The sequence below is a fragment of the Pseudopipra pipra genome, chromosome 7, assembly GCF_036250125.1.
Source record: "Pseudopipra pipra isolate bDixPip1 chromosome 7, bDixPip1.hap1, whole genome shotgun sequence".
Taxonomy (NCBI): Eukaryota; Metazoa; Chordata; class Aves; order Passeriformes; family Pipridae; genus Pseudopipra; species Pseudopipra pipra.
Genome location: NC_087555.1, coordinates 35745044 through 35757208, shown reverse-complemented (window position 1 = coordinate 35757208; position 12165 = coordinate 35745044). Strand labels below are relative to the sequence as shown.

At 40.1% G+C, this 12165-nt stretch overlaps 1 protein-coding gene across 7 annotated transcripts in view; it reads right to left on the bottom strand.

Annotated features, from left to right (window-relative positions):
- KYNU (kynureninase) overlaps positions 1–12165 on the bottom strand; it is a 60272-nt gene that overhangs the window by 10878 nt on the left and 37229 nt on the right. The gene's annotated exons all lie outside the window — the stretch shown is intronic.

The following is a 12165-nucleotide window of genomic DNA, read 5'->3' as shown; positions in this document are numbered from 1 at the left end:
CATGTTATGGTTATGAAACCATGGATTAAGCAAAATCATAAACAGGCAGTTTTGGGGCAGAATGTGTCCACAAAGCAGCTGATGTAACTGCTGGGTGGCTGCTAAGCTCTTCGTTCACACATCTCTTTCCTTTTGCAAAAGCATCCATGTATTGGCAAAGATTTGTTTGTTTTTTCATGCTACTGTTCTATCTATGAGTAAGAATCAGCTTTGAGGAGTTAATGAGATTTGTCACTGCTCCCAAAGTTTATTTACACAGAACTAGAAAAGTTTATTACACAGAACTAAGCCGATATTATGCTATGTCTGTAAAAGCAGCCTCGTGCAGGAAAAGGAATGAAAGGGCCAAAAACAATCATTAAGTTCAGTTTCTTGCAGTTCTAAATGTCTATGGCACAACTGACTGGTTGAAGAGAACATCCTTTTCTCCTGACACCCTTAAGAGCTACAACAGACAACCAAGAGTCACTGTGCAGTGTGACACAAATCTAGAAGATAGAGGTTAATAGTGACTCAAATATCTCTCTATTAGCAGGAAATGTGTTAAATAAACACCCAGGAGGTCTTAGAAATTAAACTACAAAAGAACACAGAAAGATTGGAGGCTGGAGCCACCCTGGAGCTAGGAGCAAACTACATCTGACCTCAGTCATGGCAATTTGACCACATTTGATCATCCTGCTGCCTAGGAGAGCATGGTGGTACCACATCACTGGTGCCACATCCAAAGCCCAGCTTTCATGTTTCAAAATCCAGGATAAAAATAACAAAAAGAAAAAAAAAATACAAAAAATTGGTACAGTCAGCTCCTAAAGACCAAAAATACTCCTTAACATGCCTTACATCCACATGTGGATCTTCAGCTCAATTGACAGTTTAATTCCAGATCTTGAGGTATGTTCCTCCTTCACTGGGCTCCACACAGTGAAATATGGATAGAAAAAGTATCCGAGACTCAGGCCCTGAGCAGGAACATCTCCTAATGCTGCTGCACTCAGACAAAGGTCAGTCCCAGAAACCAAACTCATGAAAACAGTTTAACACCCTCTCAAAACCCCCTTACTCTCACCCAGATTAACAAACACCTCTCTGCAAACTCTGAGCAGAGACCTGATCCCCAGGCTCAACAGCTGGGGCACAGTCCTTGCATTCAGCTCTGCATTAATTTTATTGCAATTTTTTCTAATTGCATTTTTTATATGTTTCAATTTAATTTTTATTGCATTAATTTGATTGCAAGCACATGAGCATGACTGTGTTCCTTTGGATTCAATGCCAAAATTCAGAATAAATAGCAAGAAAGACACATACACACAACAACCAAGAAAACAGAAAAACCTGCTCATTGCTTCATGTGGCATATTTTTGGCTCACTGACTGGAGTTTGAGGAGAAGTTTTAATTTTCTTTGCTATCACAGACTTGTCTGATCATCGATGAAATATTTAGTCTTTCTATGCCTCAAGCCCTAATCTCTAGAAATTCAGGACTGCCCTAACTCTGCTGTGAGGGGTAAGAATAAATTTATTAAAATGTTTTCACATATTTAGTAATGAGGGCCATGTAAGAATGGAGAAAAAGATTTATTTGGAGCACCTTATACAGGATCTTTTGATATATGGATAAGGAAAGGGGATTTGGAGGTAAAGGCTGATGCCACTTGATTTTTTTCTCTCTTGTCAGCCTTTCACCAAATTATCCTCCAAGTGTCAAAAGTTGTTTCCAGTGTTAAGTTTCTGATTGGTTCAGAATTTAATATTTTTCTTGCTCTATGTCACTTAACTGGCATTTCCAATAAGGAAAAAAAAATTAAAAAATCTATTTTTTTTTTGCATAATTCCACATGGTATTTTACAGCTGTGTTGAAACAAAACTGAGGTCCAAGTGGATGGACAATGTTATTCTGTTCCAACTCCATCCTCCCCACAGGTGGAGCACTTAAGTAGGGTCCTGCTCTGACCCAGTGCTCCCCTTCTGACAGTTCACTGGAAGGGAGAAAAACCATCTCAAACTAGGTTTGGCGTTGTGATGAGGGGGTTTGGCAATCAAAAAAAAAAAAAAAAAAAGAAAGAATAGTTGGAAAGAAATTCTCAGTTTCATCACCAAAATCCCTAATTCAAAGATTCTAACCCCTGCTCTGTAGGGGAAATTTTTCAAATACTGTGGAGCTGTCAGTTATGGAGTATATATATAAATATATATATATGCCATAGTATATATCTATATGGGCTAGGATTTCCATGGAGGATTAAGGGAGTTAGCAGCTACCCCTGTTAGACTTTAGCAATATTTCAAACCTAACTCTCACTGTCTCCTTCAGAAAACCTTTCCAAGACTGCCAGAAGCTATATTTAAAGCCTTTCCCCCCCCCTTCCTTATATCTATTTAGATATCCTTTATCCCAAATGGTAAGCTTGGACTTGTTTCATTATTCTCTTCTGTGCAGTGTCTGTTGTTAATTTTAAGTAGGATCTGTTAGAATTTGAAAAGCTTTTGAAGCCCAGGTAATTATTAGCCTCAGACTTCTGTAGTTTTTGGACTTGCACACAGTCTGCTGCCTTCCTTACCCTTTTCAACTCATTACAAATGTTTCCTAATTATTAAGCATATGTGACTTGTGAGAGGCGCCATACATTATTAATGGGCCAGTCTCTTAGAACTCAGTGGAAAAAATCAAAACTCCTTATGAAAAGTTGCTACTGTGAAAGTAGTAACTTTTCATATTTAATATCAATGAGGTTTTACTTTGTCAAAGGACCAAAGTAATATGATTGTATTAGAGGCTAATAGCATGACATTTTTCTTCTGTTAAGAGGCTTGCATTTTCAGTGCCATCTAAAGGGAGAAAAATTTTTCTCCTCTATTTTGAGACTTGTCTTTGTTAAAAAATAGCTAAATTCACTTTCTGCCTAGCAGCAAGTTTTAGCAGCAAAGACCCAAATCCTGAAAAACAGTCTCATAATTTAAACAATGGCACTTAACTATGTGACTGCAATGGATGAAATTAAGAAATCTCTAGATTTGAGTAATCCTCCTTTTTCGAAGAGTAGCTGGGCAGCTTTGAGCTCCCGGAGTGTCACTCGTTGAGGTGGGGGATTTAACACAACTTTTGCCATAATTAGAGACTCTTGGGTGAAAAACCTGGGCATTTTGGTCAGTCTAGTGCAAGGTGATTTACAGCTGACAGGTACTTGAAGACAGAGGGTACACAAGCTCCTCTTGGATTGATTTTTACCTTGTTAGTCTTTTAGGCTCGACACAAGTGGGAATACACCACTTTCAACACGTCCCTCCATTTTACCCCTCCAGGTCAAAACAAAAGGAGATTGAGTTCACTTTTGTAGAGGGAAACAAGTTGCTGTGATCAGGGCATGGGGAAGAGGAATGGCTGCAATGCTGCCAATCCAATCAGGGCCCCTCGGAGCTGCACAGAGCTCTCCACCAAACCTCCAAGGCACTTGGGATGAGGGATGATAATTTCATCTGCCATGATCAGGCAAAAGAAAGGTATGATCAAGCAGCAGACAAAGTGGGAGCCTAAATTAAATCCCAGGAAAAGATCTCACAAAAAAACAAACCCCCTCAGGCTAATGAAGTTGAATTAAAAACTGTTAAATCAGCTTACGAACAACTATTATCACAAAGTGCTCATATAACACTTTCACTGGCCAAATATCAGATATATGAAAAGGGGGAATTCAGCCAACAGTATGTTCGCACATTTAGTAAGGGGAAATTGAATATTCTGCCTAACACCAGAAATTAAAAATCAAGCAGAGAGCCAATTTACTCATAGAGATATTAATAAAGTTCTCAGTGATTTTTATAAAGTACTGAATAGTTCTCGATTATATTATAGTGATAAAAAAAAGCTCATATTACACATTCTTTAAGAATTCAATAATTTTTTTTCTAGGCTGTTTCAAATAGATTAAATTAAATAAGCGAAAACAACAATCCCTCCTAGAGCTACTTTTAAATGTGAATTCTGACTTAAAGGAGACTTGGATAGTTTTGATTGCTATGATGCATTTACTGAACTATGCAGTCTACACAGTCCCTTGAATGAATCTTTCAGGGGGAGATATCTAGATATATTTCTAAATAATAAATGCATCTGACTGAAATATAATATAAAAATTTTAAGTTCTGGGAAGTTGAGCTTCCTCAGGTCTTTGTTGTTTTTGAATAGAGTAACCACAATATTAATGCAAGACCTTTATCATACTAGAATCCTTATTAGCTAAAATGTAAGTTATCACCTCTGCTCTTTGCCTGAAACAAGAAACAATCAGCATTAGACTAGATTTTAGGGGTTTTTTTATGTCAGTGGCTGGAACTAATTGAATTCAAAGTTTCAAGTGCCAGCAGATTTGCCACAGGATCCAGTAGTTGTGTTACAAAACATTTACTAGCACTAAGTGATACTTGAGGAGAAAACAACTCAAATGGAGCTTTTCCAGCTGAAGTCTAAGACATGAAATAATTAAGGGAGAACAGAAATAATCTTTCAGAGTTGTTTTGAAGAGTCTCTCCCCAAAAAGATAAAATTTCATCCATTGCCAAAAAGCTTAAGAAAAATGTTACATAGGAACCTTTCTTTACAGGGCCGTAGTTGCCCTAATTTTCAGTAGTACCTAAACTGTCATTATTTTTGGTCCCAAAATAGATTTGACACGAAGCCAAACGTTTGAGGTACAACGTATGTCACAATTGACATGAAGTTCAACAGTGTTTTCAGGAGCCCTCAACCTCCTCTCACTGCAGAAGCAGGTGAAAAATCATTAAATAAGGATATTTATATGGACTTATTCTCCTGTCACAAAATAACTATACCTGCAACATTGACCTTGAACACACACTGACTAAACCTCTCTGCATTTGCTCACAATGGGTTGCTAGAAAGTCATCTCAGAAAACAAAGGGATGCTGAAAAACTAGATTACAGTGGAGAATTATTGCCTTTTTGCTCAATAATCTGTACATAGATAAAGAGATTAATACAGAATTCCTCGCTTTGAGCTGCTGCTTTTCATACCATGGGAGAGAAAGAACCTAAAATTTTCCCAAAACAGTTGCACTGGTGGATTAGGTCACCGAATTGATGTCATGCTGACTGAGAAACTAGGAGAAGGAAAGGGAAGAGAAGGATACATGTTGCTCCCAGCATTTCACTGGAAACTGCCCTTCAATCACTTGATGAGCACTATATGGCTGTAGCTGCCCTGTAGTTTCCACACAGTGGAAGGCAGGAAGAAGCAACTTCCAGCAAGCACTAAAATGACTTCAGTGAAAAATAAGGAGTAGTCACTGTGACAGCAAAAATTTACCAGCAGCAACAAAGAGGTGTGAAAGCAAGCATTTCACAAATGAAAAGTGAGAGGAAGGATGGCTTAGAGAAAATGGGCAAGAATAAAAATATATGTCACGAAGGCCTCTGGGAAGCTCCTGATTCAAAGATGTGTGGAAATGGGTAAGCAGTAAAGGACAGCAGGCTGTGGATGTGCTTTGCTGGACTTTGCAAGAAGGGAGATGGCATGGGGGCAAAAAAAAATTCATCTGGCTTGCCCAAGCAATGGTGAAGATAAAATAGATTTGATTGAGGGAGACAAAGGAAAAAAAAGAATATCACAGAATATATTGAGTTGAAAGGGACCCATAAGGATCATCAAGTCCAACTCTTAAGTGAATGTGAAGATGTCTGCCTTGGTGAGACCTTATTCTGGCTGAGGACTGGAAAGATGAAGGTTCAGCCAGGAGAAAGAGGGGGTAGGAGGACCAGAAACTCCATGAACAAGTAGAAACAAATAAGCACAAGTTGTAAACCAAGCAAAAAAATGAGACACCACACACAAACACACATAACCCTACAGTGCACAAACCCAGGATATCAACTTTGCAAGAAATAATGAGAAAATTATTTCCTTAAACTGGCCAATGACCTTCCAATTACCTTTAAAAATGCTTATGGTTTGAATCAGGTGCTGGCTGGTGCTATGAATCACAATATGAGCTGGATATGTGATCCAGAGCTGCAACTAAAGCCAGAGAGGTATCCAGCTAGGACAGGGACACAAATAGCTCTGGGAGACATGCTGCACAGGAAACCCCATCTGAACCTGTACCTGACAATTACAGGAATATTCTCCAGGGTACAGGAATGGGGAGAAAAAAGGTAACTATTAATGGCACAAAAGCATAATGGCTATTGCTGGTGCTTTCAGCTCAGAGCAATTTCAAGGCACATAGTGATCTTGAAGCACAGTCTATAAGGAAAAATCAGAAACAATTCCCCACTCTGGTCTAATGAACTAATACAAAAGAGTGAGCGTCTCATTTTTAACGGACACGTGTAGACTACAGCTCTATCTGAGAATCCAAGGAGGAAAGCTTCGTAGAAAGTTCCAAAATTTTCTGAAGTAGAAAAAATGAAAAATGCTGAAAGTGAGTCAATATCTAGTAGGAAATCCCAGATGCAAAATTGCATTAGTTCCAGCACATTTCTGCACAGAGGTAAGCGAGCTCTTAGTGGAAACAGCAGAAGATTTACTTGAGGTACTTTGCTGAAAATAAACTTTTCCCTCCATAAAAAGGAGAGGTTCTGTGAGGTGGATGCAGAAACGTACAGATGAATAGATAAGAACAAGAGGAGAGATAATGCCTCTTTTTGTGATTTATTAAAAAAGCAGGCACAGAAGGGTTTTTTCCCATTTTCTTAAAGCTGTGTGACACCTGCATGAGTGTTGAATTTCTGGAACTTCCTTCAGTGGGAAGGAAATTAGCTCGCTGCTTTGTCTTATTGGGAAAAATCAAGACACAGCAAAGTGCTTTCAATACTACCTGTCTCAAAGCAGAGAACTGAGGCACAAAGGGCGGGCAGCTAACAACACACGGCCTTTGAAGTGGGGGGAAAAATCACAGCAGCCATCCAGACTCCAAGGAGAGCCCCAGGATCTCTTCCTTGCTAGTTAAGGGGATGTAAGAGTTGCCCCCAGGCTACATTCACCTTTCCATCAGGCTAAGCCTGTTGGTTGCTTTCATGTGTTTGAGCAATTGTGTCTTACACCATCTGATGAGAAAAGCTGGAGGCAGCAGATGGGAAAGCACATCCACAAGGAACACAGGCACCTCCCTGCCATTTCCAGGGCTGGGAGTGGGAAAGGGTCATGGCAGAGCACACAAAGGGCTGTATGTCCCATCAGTGTGGTCCAGGAGAGATGCATGGGAGCACACACTCAGGGAATGAAAACAGCACATTTCTTTCACCCCCACTCCAGCTATCCTATAGGTGATGCAGAGTTCACATACAGCACCTTTACGCAGTCCCAGGAGTTAACAAGGAGGCCTACAGCTCCTCTCTAAAACACCTTAAAGTCTAACCAGGGCAAAGATGACAAAACAAAGAGGAAGACCTTCAGGGAGGAAAGCATGAGAAGGTTATTTATAATGAGAAAAGAAGCAAGATTGCTTGAAGATACAGCTTAATTACAAGGGAGGATTTGAAGGGAGAGAGACAGAAAATGCTTGACAGAGAACAAGGAGACAATCATGGGAGCCACATAAAAGGATGTGCAGAGCTGAAGGAATAAGAATGGGAATAGATGATGTGAGTGCACATTAACCTCTCTCTTTCTTTTTCTCACAGACACTCACTCCAAAGCTAAAAAATGCTCTTGGATATTTGCCACGCAGTTGGTGAATCCGAGAACACACCCCTGCAGGCCCATCATGGGTCTAGATTGGCCCAATAAATCACTTGTCCCAAGACAATGCAATTAAGCCTAATTAGCCGATAGCTTTATTCCTAAACAGTCTCTTCCCAAGGGAGGTTTTAACTTTTGGTTTCTAAATTAGCTCAAGGAGCTAAATTGCTCTCATCTCCTTGGCAAAGCAACAGTTCTTTTCTCTACCTTAGCACAGGATACTTCCTGCGCTCGGGGGACACGTGTTGCACTGCACGGGTAGTTTATCCCCACATTAGCCCACAGTTTAAGTCCACTAGGACCAGTGACAAAACCTTCTGGAAACAGCAGCACGTACACTTCCATCTGTCACCACTGACTTCCCCACCTGGCTGCATTCAGGAGTCTCTACATTGCTTCTCCAGACCCTCTCCCTGACCAGGACGAGGTGCTCTGTTCTGCTAAAGCTTTCAGCAGTGCTGAGATATTCAGAGGTAACAGACTCCAGGGTCAGTGAGAAATGGACCACCTTAGTCTGTTATCTCATTAAAGTCTGAGTAGAAGACTCAGTCTGAGTAAAGAAATTCTTGGCTGTGAGGGTGGTGAGGCCCTGGCACAGGTTGCCCAGAAAGGCTGTGGCTGCCCCATCCCTGGAAGTGTCCAAGGCCAGGTTGGACGGGCTTGGAGCAACCTGGTCTAGTGGAAGGTGTCCCTGCCCGTGGCAGGGGGTTTGGAGTGAGATGAGCTTTAAGGTCCCTTTCAACCTAAACCATTCTCTATTTCCATGATTCCTGGAAGCATTTTAAACAGGGGCAGCTTTAGTTCTTTCCAGTACAGTAGATATAAAACAGCCTTCCAAATCTTTTTACAACTGTCATTTGCTCCCAACTCACATTCCACCAAAGATACATTATTTGCAGCAGTTTCACAGAAGCTTCAGCTATTTATTTTGGGGATTATGTGACTCTAATTCAAAAGAGAGTAATGTGGTATCTCCTCAAAATCAAGAAAATCATTAAAGAAAAACTCAGCTGGAACTGCCAGCCCTGGAAGGTGTGGAGTAACCTCTTGCAAAACAGAGTTACTGGGCAGACAAGATCTGCACTAGAGCAGGATGGGGATCCAGATCACTTGGGAAAAATGGGAAGGGGAAGGTCTGTGAAGTAGCATATTTTTGTTTCTCTCATTACAGGGTTAAAGTTCACATACCAAAAAGGCTGTGCAAGTCTCTATAAAGAAGTAGCAGGATGCTGTTTATGTTCTGGCATTTTCATTGGCATCAAGACAACAAACAGGGAAGTGATCTAAGAGAGAGGGTTGATATCTCACCTCTGTCTATGAAGAAATTGGCTGAAGGTGCCTTGTGTTTCTCAAAGCCAGGATGAAATAGCTTTTTGCTTCTTGCTCTTTGAAACTTTTTTTTTTTAAAGTAAAAGCCAATGCATTTTTTGAACATCAGCTGCTTCCTGCACATGCAGCATTTCTTCACATCACACAGACTTTTCATTTTTAAACTCTACCTGCTGCTAGAGTGGGCTAAAGCTAAGTTTGATAAATCCTTTCATTTTAAACACTAAACTGTGTACAGTTTTCATTTAATCCTCTGCCAAGGCTTATCTATTATTCTTCTGACTGCTTTACATACATTTATTTCCCTTTCATCTCTTTAAATTGTGCCTTACTTTTCTTTCCTTTACTGTCTCAGGGCTCTGTGAGTTTTCCCCTTCCCATCCCTTATGCCAGCTGACAGCAGAGCTGAACCCCCTGCACATCTACAGCTGCAAATACTCTGCTGTGACCACTTGACTTCTCTTGCACCTTCTTCCCCAGCTGCTCACAAATATTCACGTTTCATTATAGCTAAATTGCTCGGTAATTCTAATTATCCTTCCTTTTATAAATGGAGAAATAGAGAGAGAAAAAAAAAATAAAAAATTAAAAAGGAAACTTTTCTGGAGCCCAAACAGCTAGACAAGCAAAATTTCAATATTAGTAGGTCACTTCAGTGCTCTCTGTGTCTTGGAAACTTCCCCTCTGCAACACTCATATGGAAACTTGGTGGCACAGGCTCAGCCTGCACTGACCCAACAGTTCCAGTAGTATTTCATAGCTCTGCTCTCTCCAGGTCATTTTTTTTTTATTTGAAACCTTCCCATAAAGAAATCACTCTCACACAATTAGCCAGGAATATATTGCATTCTGATATATAGAGCAGGTATTAAAAAAGCTATTTGAGTATTAAAAGAGACTTCAAAAGAGGTGAGATCATGAGAGAATGGGGATATATCGAACCCATATATGTCAGATTGATTCAGTTTTACTGCTCTAAGGAGAAAGATGGGGGGACTAGCAAAGGACTACCCAACATACTTGGGTGATGTTAATTGGGATGGTTACAACATGTCACTTTTAGACCCATGGCCTTTGCAGTGAATTAGAGAACTATCCCCAGCTAAGCCAAGGTGTTTGCAGGACACAAGGATGGCGTCTGCAAAGATGCAAAACACAAAGGGGACACATAAGACTGTGTCGCCATCTGCCAGACATCAGATCTAAGGACAAAACCTTGCCCTTAGATATAAATTCTTTCCCAAGTTAGTGAATTACCAGCTTTATAACTCTTGTAGAAAGCTTGCACATCCACGAAGAAGAGTGGGACTGGTTTGCCTTTTGTCTGCTGAGACATGCCATGGTATTACTGATTTGTGCCAGGTTTGGGTTGTGGAGGTCTTGGCCACAACCTCAGCGGCAGCCCCAAGGCAGAAAGCAGTTCTGGGATGGCCTCAGGTACTGATGGCTATTAAATACTTTACTAACTCTTCCTTGAGTTGCATTTTAAAAGAAACAGCAAATAAGTGTTTTGTTGCCGGGGGACAAGGGTCTGGAGGGAGCAGCTGGAGGGGAACCCAGTTTCTTAAACTGGGCATAGGATAGAAGCATACTCACAAAATTAAGGGAATTTAAAGCAAAATACCTAAATTCCTTTGGTGATTGGCAGTAGCTGGGTTTGAGGGGTTTAAAATGAAAATTTTGGATCGAGCTGTTTAATTTTCAGTAAGTACCTAAGGCCTGTTTGCCCCAGTCTCAGTCAGTAACTGCCTCTCTGAATTATGGTCAGAACATACATTTTTCTATTAAGGCCCAATACATTATTTCCTTATAAAAATAACTACCTAGTCGATAGCTTGCAGAAAACATGAAGGATGAGACAAATTAAGGAAATCTATATAGGTGGGTAAAGGGACTTGCAGAATATTGGCTGTGAGTTAAAACAATATTTCAGACGTTTTAAATGACAAAAGGGTGTCAGCTGCATTGCAATTTAATTCCCTGCATTTGTGTGGGCTGAGATGCAAAGAAACAAGTGTTTGGTGCTTCTGTTTTTTGACTGAAGTTGTGTGGCCACTGGGTGTCATCCTTGATTCAGATGACAGCCAAAGACTTTGTAGCTCCAGCAGACAGGCTGCAACTTCCCAAGCAGTTAAATTCCACTCTATTTGATTGTACAACATACACAAAATTGCTCTGCATCTAAATCAGCTATAAAATTGAATACTTTGACATAGACAAATTCTCCTTTGTCTCAGTGCCTTATTTGGAGACCTGAAATGACTGGTTGATGCGGGAAAGAAAGAGAAGTAATGCAACCAGGGCATAGGAACTACAAACAAATTTGATGAGTGATTATCAAATCTCAGGAAATATGAAATAACTATGATTAAATAATGCAGAGGGACTACGCAGGAAGGTTGGAATTATATCCTTAATTGGGCCCCAGGCTGAAAAAGCCTATTTCATATAGGTAATTGTGTTTAAGATATTCAGTAGCCAGATTCGGTACACAAATTAATGACTATGTATGAAGGAGCCAGTTCAGGAAAAACTAATTTAAACTCTTACCTACAATACGAAGCCAGTGCCCTCACAGAAGTTTCAAAATTTCATCAAGGAGGAAAAAGACTGAAAGTCCTTAATATTTTATTCATTTGCCCTTTTGCTATTCTGCAATTTTTCACATTTTTTTCAACTATTCATCATCTTCCCAGTTCCCCAAAACCAGGATCCGTGGGAACCACAGAACCAGGTGGGGCCATGGGAACAATGCGTGCACCCAACTAACAGGGAAGCATAAAACTTTCCAGAAGAAATATCCAGATATCCGGAATATTTTGCCAGCGTTCACGTATAAGGATCGAATCAGCTCACAACAGGTCGTATGTCATCCTAATGAGTTTTCTGCTATGGGTGACTGAGAAAAACTTATCAGTGTTATTTTGTTATCTCCTGAGAGTCTAGACAGTCTGAAACGAGCACAGTGCAGCGAAGCTGCTTATTATAATATTATTTGTCTCTGAAACCTGATTTAGTTTGCCTTCTTCAAGCTAAAATAAAAGGAAGTGCAAGCAATTTCTCCAAGTATTACAGCCAGAAATGTTTACATTTGTCAGTGCATTGAAAGTATTAATCCTATTGTTCTTAATATA